At 41.3% G+C, this 16,145-nt stretch overlaps 1 protein-coding gene across 1 annotated transcript in view; it reads right to left on the reverse strand.

Annotated features, from left to right (window-relative positions):
* Positions 1 to 13,544, reverse strand: part of KANK4 (KN motif and ankyrin repeat domains 4) — a 64,137-nt gene extending 50,593 nt beyond the window's left edge. The window contains exon 1 of the mRNA XM_034415227.3: positions 13,140 to 13,544. The gene's annotated coding sequence lies outside the window, so the exon portion shown is untranslated. The remainder of the gene's footprint in view (positions 1 to 13,139) is intronic.
* Between the last annotated feature and the right edge of the window lie 2,601 nt (positions 13,545 to 16,145).

Below are 16,145 nucleotides of genomic sequence, written 5' to 3' on the forward strand. Positions count from 1 at the left end.
TGGAATGAAGTTTACAAAGGTTAAGAGGAGAAAAACTAAAACTGTCATTGCTGGGGAGAATTTCTGTGATAACAATATCTAGAATGATGTACGGATTGTCCTCGATTTACAACTCATTTAATGACCATTCAAAGTTACGATGGCACTGAAAAATGTGTCTTATGACCAATTCTCACACTTATGACCATTGCAGCATTCCCAGTCATATAATCAAACTTCAGCTACTTGGTAACCAGCATCTCTTTACAAGAGCATCCTAGAGTCCTGGGATTGTCACTGTCCTAGGAAGCTTCTGACAAACGAAATTAATGGGGAAAGCCAGATTCTTACAACTGTTATAAAGATTAGAAGCCACTTCTTTGTATCTTTTTTCTTTCCTTTCTATTTTTTCTTTTGCTTTCTTTCTTTCTTACATTTTTACCTTTCTTTTTGATTTATTTTTTTCTCTATTTACTTTTTAACTTCCTTTTAAATTTTCTTAATAATATTATATTAGAAAAATAAAAGAAACATCTCTGTCAATCTCTTCTTTAATTTAGTAATTGTTTTTCCCCCTCTCCTCTTGCTTTAAAAAGAGTTTGCTTTGATATCTGCCAGACCATTTCTTTTAAAAGCAGAGGTCATTCTCGTTTTTTATTTAACATGGATATATTTTATCATCAAGCTACCCAAATCCTTTTTTGATGTCAGCATTTTAATAGTTGAATGACTTCATTTAAAATAGGAATATAGCACAGATTTTAAATTAATTTGTGACCAGAATTCAGTGCCTGTGATCTTTCATGTGTCCTACACGTTTCATAACAATTAATTGTATGATTACTTTGAATGGAATCTTCTGCCAAGTAAAGACTGCCATTTATGAAGATTGCGCTTATTCATTTTCTGAATTCAACTCAACAGCAAACAAAAATGTCGCCAAAAAAGAAACAAAAACTGGCAAAAGCACCCAAAATATGTACACCCAATGTACAGCTGAAAGATCCTACTTTTGGAGGTTGGGAGGTCTTATATATTGCTAAAAGAAAAAAGAGTTGTTTTGTAGTGTTTGTGCTACCATGTATCGTTGAGTAAAAAGCTTATAGCTGGCAAAGCAAAAAGCAATATTTTCACATAAAGTCAGGAATATACAAAAGCGCACTCTGAATTCATTGCTCTCATTACTTCTAGAAGATAACTGAGGAATTAATGATTTATTTAGGTCAACCAGAGGGTTTGATGATAAACTGTCCCGTCTGGTTCAATTATTAAAACTGTTTAAACTGGAGGGCTGCAATTTGTCCTACTGCCATTGGTGGGATACAGACTGGACAGCCAATGGTATGCAATATCACAGAAAGGTAAAACCAAGATTCACATGGTTAGGTAGAATCTAAGTCAAAGCAGCCAGAGCAGTGGTGAAATCCAATTTTTTTAACTACCGGTTCTGTGGGCATGGCTTGGTGGGTATGGCTTGGTGGGCATGGCAGGGAAGGATATTGCAACATCTCCATTCTCACCCCACTCTGTCCCACCCCAGAGGTGGTATTTGCTGGTTCTCCGAACTGCTCAAAATTTCTGCTACCGGTTCTCCAGAACCTGTCAGAACCTGCTGGATTTCACCCCTGAGCCTGACCTATTGTAGGTAGACAACAACTAGATGACCCCTTCAACAATAGAAAATAAGTCCTTTGAACATCTATTTTGAAGCTCCAGAAGTGCCAAATAGGAAATGCAAATTGTGGGAACTTTCAGCTTTATGAATGCAAAGCAGAAAGCTGGGAGATGATGAGTCACACCAGGCAGAAAAACATTTCTTAAAGATCACTCTCTCCTTCCATTTCTAGCCTAAATATATGGGTGTAAGCAGCTATAAGGTAAGGTAGAGGTTTCCCCACACATGCGTGCTAGTCATTTCTGGCTCTAGGGGCGGTGTTCATCCCTGTTTCTAAGCTGAAGAGCCAGCGCTGTCCAAAGACGTCTCCATGATCATGTGGCCAGTATGACTAAACACTGAAGGCACACGGAACGCTTTTACCTTCCCATCAAAGGTGGTCCCTATTTTTCTACTTGCATTTTTTACATGCTTTTGAACTGCTAGGTTCGCAGAAGCTGGGACAAATAATGGGAGAGCTCACTCGGTTATGCAGCGCTAGGGATTCGAACCGCTGAACTGCCGACCTGATCGACAAGCTCAGCTTCTTAGCCCCTGAGACACCGCGTCCCTGTAAGCAGCTATAGAGATGGCCTTTAGACCATCCAGAAGCCATCAAAAAAGAAGAACAAGTGCAGAAGAGGGCATTCAGCGCAAGGATGTGGGTAAGTATTGGAAAAAGTCTCTGGTTGACGCCCTTTGACTCGCTGTGCTATAAGTGGAAAAACACAGTCTTGCAAGATACTGTTACTATAGCATAGTTCAAGTAAGTGTAGAGCTAGTCCTCCTGGGGAGTCAGTTTCCCTATCAGGTCTACCTCATAGGCCTCAGAACAGAGATCATTTTAAAAAGAAGAAATTAAAAATTGTTTTTCTTTAACCAAGCAAGCAGACCAGGGATGGGTTCTACTTACCTTTACTACCAGTTTGCAGTGGGGCCACGCACGCGATCGCTTCGCTCGCACGCATGCACGCTCTCTTCTGCGCATGCGCAGAAGCGTTTTGATGATGTAGGGGTCGGTGGGCGGGGCCTCCTACCGGTTTTACTACCGGTTCTATAGAACTGGTGCGAACCAGGGACAACCCACCACTGAAGCAGACGTATAAAAATAAAGAGTGGGGATCATGAGCAGTTACTTGTTCCTGGTTTTTATGGCTCTCCAGAACTGTAATAAAGAGGAAGCGAAGAAGATCTCCTGAAGTGAATTCCAAAAGAGGGGAACCATTAGCAAGACGTCTTGAGCCAGTGATCCCAAAAGATAATGTGGGACTCTCAGCAAGCCCTCTTTGTCAGATCTTATTGATTTGGCAGATTCAACTTGGAGAAGGAAGGTAACTGGGTCTTGATATACATAGGGCTTCCAAGGTGACAACCAGCACTTTGAATTGTACCCAGAAATTTGTGGGCAGACAGTGCACTTCTCACTGTGACATGTTCCATGGGTGAACCCCCATGTACCCATAACTACACCAGCTGAAATTTCAGATGATTTTCAAGAAACTTTCAAATGACATTTCAATAATCCAGATGCAAGATGGCAAGGCATAAGTGACTGGAGGTTTTCAAGAAAGGATTGGACAACCATTTGTCTGGAATGATATAAAGTAATGAATGAATATAAATAATCCTGCCATAGACAGGGGGTTGGACTGGAAGACCTCAGCGGTCCCTTCCATGATAGCCTCTACATGCTATCAAGCAGGAGCTATGAGTCCAGGAGGCAATATCAACCCAAGGGTATGCAGTGTCCCAAGGCAGCATTTTCTGATAACACCACCTACTGCTGATGCAGATATTTGCATGATTCAGAAGGAGGGGGAAACCCCTAAGCTTTGGCACCCGAAGCTACTGCATATTTGGCCTTAACCTAAAGCCAGCCCTGTATCCTTAAGAGGCTGGCCAGCTCCATCACTAGCCTATCCAGAGAGAAAGATGCTGAGCCCTTGTGCCAGTGACATTCTAGATGTCTTTTCTGAAATGAGGGAGGGAGTGGCCATAGGAACTTTGCAACCCGGAGGCAGGGATCTGTTGTAACTTCAAACAATCACTAAGTAACCAGTTGTAAGTTGAGGACCACCTGCAGACTAGAGGTACATTTTTAAAAGAGAAGAACATGTTGAACAGCTGATTTGGAACTTCTTTCATCCAGAATAACAATCAAAAGCCTGCTAAAAAGCTAATGACATTTTTGTGCTTGTGTGTTCTGAAATCAAACAGTGTACCCTATGCTCAACAAGAGGATTTCTTATGATCCAGCATCTAGATATGAATATGTACAGAAATTAAATGGGAATAAGTATGGCTTTATTTTGGCTTATTAGAATTGTTTTTCCTTCGGGCAAGTTAGAGCTTCTCACATTTTCAACATGTGTTTTCATATATACCTTCTAGTATTAAACATTTATATAAGAGGATCTGAAGAGAAAAGTAAGCACCTGGAGAAACCAAAACACACACACACACACACACACACACACACACACACACACACAGCATTCACCTTGGCACCACTACAGTGGGCAGGACATTTCTACCCTTCCTGATTGGGCAGCACTACCAAAGATAGTATTAATGCTGATAAAGAGGGATCAGAAGTAATTTTGAACAAGACATACCACAAAAACAAGTTGTTCCACAATTGTCAACAAAGCAGCATTTATTCCATAAATCGTCAACTTAGTCTGATTAATCCCAGAAGACGATTTGGCTATGAAATACATATGGACTCTGAAGTACTGTAATTTGTCTTTATCATGCAAGATCTAGAACTTTTGTCCCTTATGGCTTACAAAAATGGTCTAAGATTGACTCTACTCTGTAATAACTAATAAGATGAAGGTTTCTCTTGTCCAGTCATGTCTGACTCTAAGGGGCATTGTTCATCTCCTTTTCTTGGCCAAGGGAGCCAGCTTTGTCCAAAGACTTTTCTGTGGTCATGTGGACAGCATGACTATACGCAGAGGCATGCGGAGCACTGTTACCTTCCCACCCAAATGATACCTATTTATCTACTTGCATTTATTGTATTTTTCACACTATAAGACGCACCGGACTATAAGACACACATTAGCTTTAGAGAAGGAAAACAAGAAAAAAAAATCTGCCTCCCAGCATTCATCCAGTATTCCTCTGGCTAGTGTCCTTGCAGCAAACAGCAAACAACCCAGTTAGCTTCAGCATGTTATTGCAACCCCAGCACGTGTCTCATCAGGGCTCCACTCCATTGCGCCCACCACTGGTCAACTGAACTGAGCTGCAGCCGCCACCGGGGAACAATGGAGCCTTTGCTGCCAAGCAGCTGATTGGTGGTTGGATCAGCCTCCCAGCATACCCCCAATCAGCTGTTCTAGGTGGTGGCAATCAGCGGCGATAGGTGGTGGTGGCAATCAGCAGTGATAGGCGGCGGTGGCAATCCCTGCCACCTAGAACAGCTGATCGGCAATATTCTGGGAGGCTGATCCAACCGCCGATCAGCTGCTCGGCAGCAAAGGCTTCAGCGTTCCCCTGCAGCAGCGAATGGCAGCAGCGCTGACAGGCGGTGGCGGTGACAGGTGAACACCACCGCCGCACCAACCCCCCCTCCCCTACCACAATATTCACTCTATAAGATGCACAGACATTTCCACCCACTTTGTTTGGAGTAGGGAGTGCAAAAAATATGGTACATGCTTTCGAACTCCAGGAGGTCATGCTGTCATGCAATGCTCTGGTCTCAAATTCAGGCTGTCAAGTTTCAAGCTGACAAGCTCTGCATCTTTAACCACTGAGCCATTGCACGCCCTGTGTAATAACCAATACTGTCACTCAATTATTCAGTTTCTGAACTGCTTTTTCAAGACATTGGATGTTTTAGGCCTGTGAGATCCAAATTTAATTTTTACATACGTGACTCCACAGTGTCTAGAAAACAGAGTTACCCTGTGGTTAGATGGGCGACTAATAAATTTAACACAAAAATAAAATAAATAAAATGATATGTATTCAGCTATGTATTGAAAACAACCACATTTAGAATCGGTATATCTTTGAATATCCCATGATGCGGAAAACAATTATTATTCTCACATGCTGCTTGTGGGTTTATAATACCTAATAAAGTAAACCACTTTTCAAGGAGATATTTGGGATGTTTTGGAAAAAGGCTGAGTCTTGAGAACACCATATAATTCTCGCCCAGGGAAATGATTTCAATATATTATTATTATATGCACGAAGATGGAAGATTACAGAAATATTCATAATGCAGGCGTGGATCGTGAAAATGGCTGAGCCTGCAGAAATAGCCAAATTGGCATGCTCTGTTAAGGAGGGAACTATAATTACTTATATAAAAGACTGGAAGCCTTTTATGGACTTTTTGCTGAAAATGGATTAAAATGAACAAGTGATCTGGGGCTTTATTGATTAAAGAGGTCTACTTATGGGAACAAGGGAACAAAGATATGTAACTTGGGAAGATGGAGATGGAAATCGGCAAAGAAGATCAGAAGTTCCTTCATTTGTGTTCTGTCTTTTCTTTGTCTTTTATTATCTTTCATGTTTTATTTTCCTATTTTCTATTTCACATCTCTGTAGTTTTTTTAAACCAGTGTAAGATAATCCTAGAATATTTTTTTTTAAAAAGGAAGGGCTAGTACTAATACATAAAGAGTATTGTTCTATGTCTCCTCCAGATTCTACCAAGTGACATTTTTCATAATTTATTTGTTGAATCCATCAAAAATCCATCATTTTGTATCCATTTGTATTCAAGACAGGATTTACCACAATTTGTCTTTCAGCTTCTCCTTCCAATTTCTTTGAGTTATGTCAGGTTGAGCCACTGCAACTGGCCCAAAGGCACCCTGTGAGATCCTATAGTTGAGGATGGATTTGAATCTGGTTCTAATCCACAATTTAATCCCGGTACCACAGGAGGTCTTTGTATCAGGAGTTACTTCTGTGAAGAAGCCCGATACAGGTAGGCCTCAACTTCCGACCACATCTGAGCTAAGCAAACCTTTTGTTAAGTGAGTTTTGCTTCATTCTACAACCTTGCTTGCTACAGAGGTTAAGTGAATCATTGCAGTTGTTAAATTGGTAACACGGTTGTTAACAACTACAGTGATTCACTTAACATCTGTGGCAAGACAGGTTGGGAATCTGGATTCCCCATTGAATTTGCTTGTCAAAAAGTCACAAAAACTGATCATATGACCCACCTGGGACACTGGAACTGTCATAAATATGAGCCTGTTGCCAAGCGTCCGGATTTTGATCAGGTGACTATGGCAAGACTGTAAAGGTTGTAAGTGTGAAAAATGGTTATAAGTCACTTTTTCAGTGCCATTATAACTTTGAATGGTCATTAAATGAATTGCTGTAAATCAAGGACTCCCTGTAAAGCAGTAGCCCCCAAACTTTTAGGCACTAAGGACTGGTTCCATGAATAAAGGTTTTTCCGCAGATCGGAGGGGGTGTGGTTTTGCATGCTGCCTGTGGATGGGACTTCCCTTGTTTGTGCGTTTGTTGCTGGCACGCCCCACAGACCCGTGCTGTAAAGAGAAAGTTAAGAAGCTAAAAGTCAAACTTAATCTTCTTAATCCAAAGCCCTTGAGAATGCTTGCTAAGACCCTCTTGAAGATGGAAGCTCTTTGACCCCAGGGAAGCTTTACCTACCTATGTGAGAGGAGAGGTGATCTACCTGAATAATAAAGCAGGTAGGATAAGCTCTGGAGGTAAAGAAAAAAACAACAACTTCAAACAGGAATTTAATTATTATGAGCTTTGGAAGGGGAGAGCCAAGGGATCCAATATGGACGATCATATCATTAAACATGAGCCCACAGTGTGCGGCAGCATCCAAAAAAGCTAAATACAATCCTTGGTTGTATAAACAGAGGCATAGTATCAAAATCACATGAAGTATTAGTATTCATTCATTCATTCATTCATTCATTCATTCATTCATTTATTTATTTATTTATTTATTTATTTATTTATTTATTCAATTTATATGCCGCCCTTCTCCGGAGACTCAGGGCGGCTTACAATGCGTTAAGCAATAGCCTTCATACTTTTGTATATACCTGCTTAGTAGGGCTTTCGGCCCCCCCAAGCAGTGTTCTTTTTTATACAATGTCAGCTTATTGCCCCACAATCTGGGTCCTAGTACCCCTCTATAAAGCCTTAGTAAGGCCACAACTGGAATACTGCATCCAGTTTTGGCTACCACGTTACAAAAAAAAATGTTGAGACTTCGGAAAAAGTGCAAAGAAGAGCAACTAAGATGATTAAAGGCCTGGAGACTAAAACATATGAAGAATGGTTACAGGAAGTCTTGAGAAAAGAAGGACTAGGGGTGACATGATAGCAGTATTGCAATATTTGAGGGGCTGCCACAAAGAAGAGGGGGTCAACTTATTTTCCAAAGCACCAGAGGGCAGGACAAGAACCAATGGATGGAAAGTAATCAAGGTGAGAATTGACCTAGAATGAAGGAGAACTTCCTAATATTGAGTGGAACAGATTGCCTTCAGAAGTTGTGGGGGCTCCATCACTGGAGGTTTTTAAGAAAAGACTGGACAGCAACCTGTCTGAAATGGTTTGGATCTCCTGCTGCATTCTAATTGTGATATTGGACACTGCATTTGCTATATATAAAGACTATAGTGTTCCTTACCTCTCTTGAGGCGCAATTTGTTTATTTATTTTTTAAAAAAAATTCCTCTGTGGCATAAATGCCTTCAGTTTTCAGTGATTGAAATCGTTGCCCATGAAGCTGCTAATTTCCAAGGCAAATTGGATTAGCATAATAATTGTGTCCTTGGGTCCCTTACTGATGGTAAACTTAATTAGGTCAATCTTAAGGACCTGCTATTTGAATTCATCTTCTGAATGATTGTTAATTAGCCCTGTTGAAGATGCTCACATATACTTATAATCCTCTTGTTTCTTAAGGGGGTTAAGAAGCAGAGGTTGTTTGCAAACAAAACAAAATAAAAATCCTTTATAGATTTTTCAAATTAGCTTTGTTTGCTTGGCCAAAAAGAAACGAATACTTAAAGGCCTCCCCCTCCCATTTTCTTTGTTTCTTGGAAATATTTGTCATAATACTTCAAAATAGTAGCTATTCTTTTGTTTGGCAAGTAATCATGCCTAAATATTTTGCTGACTTCACTTTTCTTGTCCCCAGAATCTATTTTCTAGGAATTAGAGATCACCCACTCCTGAACTCTTAAGAAAAACAGTCATCCAAAACAACTTTATCCCTCAATAATTTCATACTCCTATAGTCACTTGTACAAACAAGCCTCTCTTTAAATCTACCCCAGCAGTTGCTTTCAGAAGCAAGGGAAAAAAAGCAGAAAAATGTAGTCTTTTTTCCCCCCCTGTAAATATACAGCAATAAAAACAATAACTTATTTTAGATGCCTTTACAGACTTCAGAATAAAAATTGTTGGTCCGTTTTAAGAATCAAAGTTTTTAGTGAACCTTCAAAATGTTCAGGTAGTCTATTCACAGTATATTTTGGAACCATAGGTAAGGAATTAAATGCCTCTGTTCTTGCCTCCTGTTATTGTACTACTGTACATATTATTTTTATTTATTAGATTTATACAGTTCCACCCCCACCCATCTCACCTAAGTGGTTTTGGGCAGCTCACAACAATTTAAAACAACAATCCAATAAGAGCAAGTTAAAAACCAATATACAAGCATATAAAATCATCATTAACTCATCAGCAGTCAAATCCATCCTTGTTTCAAGCCCCACAAAGCCATTGTAAAATTTCCCCATCATTGACATACATCAAGCATGGTGGCAGAACCATCCTTCAGGGCCTTCTTAAAGGCTACCAGGGTCAAAGCTAGTCTACCTTCTGTGGGGAGTGGGGGATGATGTCCTGTTTATGTATTTTTGAAAGCTCATATGCTAGACCTGACTCACAAACACCAATTCAGTAATCCTTGATTTATGACCGCTCACTTAGCAATTATTTGAAATTATGATGAACCTCCCAAATGGTATTTACGATGCACATTTAAAGTTCAGACCACCAGTTCCACACACACAGACACACACACACACAGTCACATTTTGGGCACTTGTCAACCAGCCTGCATTTATAGCGGTTTGCAGTGTCCCATGGTCATGCAATTTATGATGCTCTTGCTAGAAACCAGCATTTATTTTTCATTTCTGGCAAAAAAAATGTCCACTGAGGGCAATGGCTTCCCTTAACAACTGTAGTGTACTGAAATATATGTCATAAAATCAGGTTGGTTTTGTGTGCCTTGACTTACAATAGTCATGATACACGATATTAATTATGGGCTCCATTATAGTTGTAAGTTGAGAATTAGTTATATTGAAATGCTGTCTCTTTTCTCCATCCATTCCATAATATTCTCACTGTGGTACCTGCTCAGTGATCTCAGAAAGAACAACCAAGGAGGTCCCACCCTAGCAGTCCAAAACCAAATGAGATTTGTAAACTAATCCCAGGTATGTCAATCAGAGGAGTACCAAGGACTACAGGCTGTTATATCCTGTGGATAACTCAAGAGTTCTCTGAATGTTGCTAAACTACATCTCTGAACATCCTACCATATTGTTCATGCTTTGTAGGGAGGCTGAAAACTGTACAGGAAACCCTCAACTTGCAACAGTTTGTTTAGTGACCATCCAAAGTTACAAAAGCACTGGAAAAAAGTGACTTACAACCATTTTTTCACAATTACGACCATCGTAGCATCTCCATGGTCACATGATCAAAATTCAGACACTTGGCAACTGACTCATATTTATGACAGTTGCCCTGGGGTCATGTGATCACCTTTTGAGACCTTCTGACAAGCCAAGTCAATGGGGAAGCTAGATTCACTTAACAACTGTGTCACTAATCTTACAACTGCAGTGATTCACTGTGTCAAGAAAGGTTGTAAAATGGATCAAAATTTGCTTAACAATGGAAATGTTGGACTCAATTATGGTCATAAGTGAAGGACTACCTGTAATTCAGCAACTCTCAGTAACAACCCTTGGTCTTAATAGAAAGGCTGAGAAGTGATTGTCCTATAACTGGCAAATGTTAAGTATGGGCACAGAAAAAGATGTTGGACTGGAGATCAGCTAACATAATAAAGATGTAAAGTTCTTTTCTCCTTGTTGTATTATCATTTGTTGGTCTTGTGTTACAACCATAATAAACTTTAGTCTTTCCTACAGTAAGCATGATCCCTGCTTTGTAGCTATTGTATACCATAAAATGCATGTACTGGATATACTGAATATACTGGTAAAATGCACAACATACTATTCCTGTATGTGACACACATGCACATTCACTCCATGCCTACCCAATTTACTTTCTAAAACACCTCCCGAGGTAAGTACTGCTCTATTTCATGTGCATTCATACACTCCTTTTTTTAAAAAAAGGAATTCAATCAAGGTTATCCTCTTGTGTTGCAGAGGCTATCTTTTCTGAATGGTTTCCTCCATAATCTTTGCTTCTTTTTAAAAAAACTGTTTGCAAACTACCGTGACAGTTCTAATAACCAGCTCTAGATACAGTAATTGCACCAATTATTGTATCGAGTTGAAGTGAAATTTCCCAGAAGACATTTTTTTCAGTGAATATTTGAGATTTTTTACCCACCATCCTCCCCCGCCTTTATGCTCCCAAACGACACTAAACCCATGCACTATAGAAAGTGTTAAATGGTGATCAGAGCCCCAAATATGTACACACGATGCTTCTTGCTATGCTCAAAATTTAAAAGAAAGGGAAACTTGCAAAGATTGATGAGAGAGAGAGAGAGAGGGAGGGAGAGAGAACGAGAGAAAGATGATGAAGATATAGATAGATAGATGATGAATGGATGGATGGATGGATAGATAGATACATAGATAGATACATAGACAGACAGACAGACAGACAGACAGATGATAGAGATATAGATAGATAGATGATGGATGGATGGATGGATGGATGGATGGATAGATAGATACATAGATACATAGACAGACAGACAGATAGAGATAGATGATGAAGATATAGATAGATAGATGATGGATGGATAGATAGATAAAAGAAGAAGAAGAAGAAGAAGAAGAAGAAGAAGAAGAAGAAGAAGAAGAAGAGGAGGAGGAGGAGGAGGAGGAGGAGGAGGAGGAGGAGGAGGAGGAGGAGGAGGAGGAGGAGGAGGAAGATATAGATAGATGATAGACAGACAGGTATGTTTCTGTCTAAACTCTTGGAATATTTCTCTATAACTTTGATTTTATCCTATTTGATAAAATAGGATCTTGCCCACAATTTCTCTCTCAGCAGGAGAAGCATGTTGAGATGGCCTTTGCACAGGTGGACTGGAGCTGATGCCCAACACATCTTGAGGATACCATGAGAAGAAAGGCTGTGTTTGAGAACTGAAATACCTTGAGTTGATACCCAGAATCTAAGGAAGCCCAAAAGCAGCTGAATGCACCATGTATCACAATAGACCAGGTAACCATTCTTCAGTCCAAATAAGTGTTTTGGACTTTCAAAGAAATCACAGCTAGTAAATCATTAGTGGGTTCAACTGAGGTCTCCAGCAATCCTGTACCTTAACTCTGCTATCCAAGATGGAAGTCTTGGAAGAACTGATCCTGTTTATCAGCAGTCTCTACAATTGGACAAACCCAATCCTTGGGCGGGAAATGGCAAAATTGTTTCGCAGAGGTCAAATAGGTCAACCTGGCTTGCAACTGATCCCACTCTGGAAAAGACCCAATGCGACTAGTTTTCCCAGAGCCCCTTCCTCATTGTCCCCCAACCGAGTTAGGGCTGGATCTTTACAGCAGACCCGAATTGGGGCTGCCGACCCATTTCCACGTCGCTCCCTCATCAGACATATGGACTACGCAGTCCCGAAAGGGAAGGACTCCGGGCGGCCGGACTAACCGGGAGTCAGTTGCTCGGCGCTAGGGGTTTAGAGCCGGAATCGCGGGCTCCGAACTAAACAAAGAGGGAATCGGAGGCAAGACGTCTAGATCTCCCTAAATCCCGGATCGGGAGATCTGCTGCAGTCCGCCGGTTACAGAAACGTCCAGACCGCTAGAACTGCAGTTGGGGGAAACCTCTGGGGTTTGGGCCGCCCTTGACCTGCAGGGGGCAGCCGGCCCGGGCATGGGGGCGAGCAGATCCGAAGATCCGAGGAGAAGGGAGCCCGTGCAAACCTTCGGAGAGACGCTACTCCAAGGTCGCCCCCCATAAATTAAGTCTCGGCCCCCGCTGCTTCAGTCTCGCCAGTTGCTCTGCCCCGATTCCCGGACATTCCCCACCCACCCACCCACCTTCCCCCGAGCTCTCCAGCGCTCCCTGCCCGTCTTCACCCCCGATCTCCTCCTTGGAGACTGTCAAGGCTGGGGATCCTTCCAGATCGACCCGCGGGAATTTGCTTCGCGAGAGATCCGGCGACCGTGCCTTTCCCTCCGCCGAGCAGATACAACAAAGAAGCCGGCAAGTTTGGATTTACCTTGGAGCTCGGAGCTGGGGCTGTGTCTGGCTGCTGCTGGCCGGAGTGCGCCCATCAGCCGCACCGAGGCAGGCTGCGCCCTCGGCTCCCGTGTCCAGATGCGCCTGGTGGGCTGCCGCCTTCTCCTCCTGCGGCTCCCCTCCCTCGGCGGGCGGCGACACAGCGCTCCCTGGAGTCCGGCGAGCTGCTCCAGGGCTTCTCCTGGCAGAGGGAATGCGCCTCGGTGCTCGCTCGTTCGTTCGCTCGCTCGCTGCGGGAAAGTCTGCCCAGAATCCTCTGTCGAGAAAGGGAAAGGGAAAGAGGAAAGGGAAAGGGACGTCCCCCCTCCTTCCCCTCCTTTGCTCCAGTTTTTGGCCTGAGAGCCGCCTTCTAGTGATTACAATTCAGACAACCTTTCCAGAAATTAATATGCCTTTCCCGTCCCTGAGTTGGACCTTAGATTGATTTGGCAGCGAGAGTCCCATGCAAAGTGCTGAAATTTGCTAGGGAAGATGTTCCCGAGTCTCTGCCTCTTATTTAATGCATTCACGTCTTTCCAGGATACTTTGTAAACTGCCATTCTTTCGAGAAAGTTTCAGAGAGGTTCTCTGTTCTCCCTTGATTTTACCTGCCAAACAAGGACTTTCCCAAATATGAAGGATGAAGGGGGACAATGAATGAATGAATGAATGAATGAATGAATGAATGAATGAATGAATGAATGGGAGACCTTCCCATTTTACCTCATTCCAGTTTTCCCCAGCCGGGAACCAAATTATATAGGGGTCCAAAGGACTGGGGGGGGGGGTTCTCATAATAATTCCAACACAGTTTGACCCCAAGGTCAGAGAAGGAGAGGTAGGTATCATAATGTCCATTCTTAAATAAGCCTATTTCATTTGGGACTAGAAAACGGTGCATCCAGATATAAAGAAGTCTATATGAACAGGGTTTCCATATGATTAATTCCCTTAATACCCTGTTTCCCCCAAAATAAGACATCCCCTGATAATAAGCCCAATCGGGCTTTTGAGCGCATGGCAATAAGGCCAAGTACTTATTTCAGGGTTCAAAAAAATATAAGACAGGGTCTTATTTTCAGGAAAACACAGTATTGATTTAGCAAAGTCAGGTACCCTATAATAGTTCCAATTCGGCTATCTGCCGAATTGGATTTCTGCCAAAACTTTATTTTGCAACATTGCAATTACCCAAGGAGGTGAGTGCACATAGCTTAAGTGCTGAAATTTGTGCAAATATTAATGCTTAGGTATAAATAGGGACATAATTTTGCTGGCTTTACCCTATATTTTTTGTTGTCTTAAGAGCTGGATTTCATTTCCAGCTGTCCCAAAGCTGTCTATCATAGGAGAGATGGGTCCACAACTTTTCTTTAATGTGGCTATTGTACATATGGGAAATTATCTGTGTAAATCCATAGAAAATCTTTTTTTAAAAAATCTGTAAACTAAGTTTAACAAGGGTTCCTAGGCCTTCAGATTGCATGGATAGAAACACAAATGGAAATTAAATCTACTCATATGGTCTCTTTTGGGGGCGAAGCAAACTCTCAGTGTCAAAGTATCAACATTTTGATGTTACGGAAAACTTCAAAAAATACAACTTCCCTGCTTGCATGTATTCCATGAATGATATTTTACAGCTGCATTTGCTCCTAAAATAATCCTCCCTTAACCTTGCTGCTTCCAACTTCAAAACTCTTAATCCAGTCACAGTAGGGAAAATTGAACTTGTCATAAATAAATATTTGAAGGGGATCAAGTGTGCCTGAGAAAATATTACCTCACCATATGGAAAAGTTTCCATGGTCCAACCTTGACAGTGATTTAGAAAGTTTAGATGGTCCAGGAACTATAACTCAACTGGGTGAGCTCAGCCAGACATCACTGTGCCCATATACTATACTTAGCTATGGCATTGTGTGATTGGTTTGGTTGTCTTAATGTATATACAGTCAGAGCCGCATGGTGGGCTAGAGGTGGAGCTCTCTCCTCATAGCAATAGCACTTAGACTCATATACCGCTTCATAGTGCTTTACAGCCCTCTTTAAGCAGTTTGCAGAGTCAGCCTATTGCCCCCAACAATCTGGGTCCTCATTTTACCAACCTCCAACCTCAGAAGGATGGAAGGCTGAGTCAACCTTGAGCCTGGTGAGATTTGAACTGCCAAATTACGGGCAGCCAGCAGTCAGCAGAAATAGCAGTATTGCATTCTAACCACTGCTCATAATTAGGGAGCTGCGGGTTTGATCCTAGGTAGTGGCAGATATTTCTCTCTCTGGGGACAAAGAGAAACTATCTGCTGTGAACTCCACGTAGGTATCAAGAAGGGTATCCAGCATGTAAATGCTCAGCTCCATTCAGTTTCCCTGACTCCACCCAGATGCACGGGTTTACAGAGTTGTTAAAAGAAAAAAAAGTGTATATATATTCAAACCTTGTTTGATAATAAACATTGTAAAATATGTGTAAAATATGAAAAAAATGTGAAGGCTTATCCTTACTAACAACTATTGTTTGGTCTTATGTATCTTTCTAAATGTCACTCAAACTTTCCTGTTGACTTGCATCAATTCCTTTAATCATATTAATGGAAATAGAATAGAATAGAATAGAATAGAATAGAATAGAATAGAATAGAATAGAATAGAATAGAATAGAATAGAATAGAATAGAATTTTTTATTGGCCAAGTGTGATTGGACACACAAGGAATTTGTCTTGGTGCATATGCTCTCAGTATACATAAAAGAAAAGATATGCTCATCAAGAATCATAAGGTACAACACTTAATGATAATCATAGGGTACAAATTAGCAATCAGGAAATATAAATATAATCGTAAGGATACAAGCAACAAAGTTACAGTCATACAGTCATAAGTGGAAGGAGATGGGTGAGGGAATGATGAGAAATTAATAGTGCAGACTTTGTAAATAGTGTGACAGTGTTGAGGGAATTAGTTGTGTGTTTTATCTTTCTGGCTGTTCACTGCCCTGAGTCCTTC

This window comes from Pantherophis guttatus, chromosome 3 (genome assembly GCF_059756535.1).
Source record: "Pantherophis guttatus breed Tessera chromosome 3, ASM5975653v1, whole genome shotgun sequence".
In the NCBI taxonomy this organism is placed as follows: domain Eukaryota; kingdom Metazoa; phylum Chordata; class Lepidosauria; order Squamata; family Colubridae; genus Pantherophis; species Pantherophis guttatus.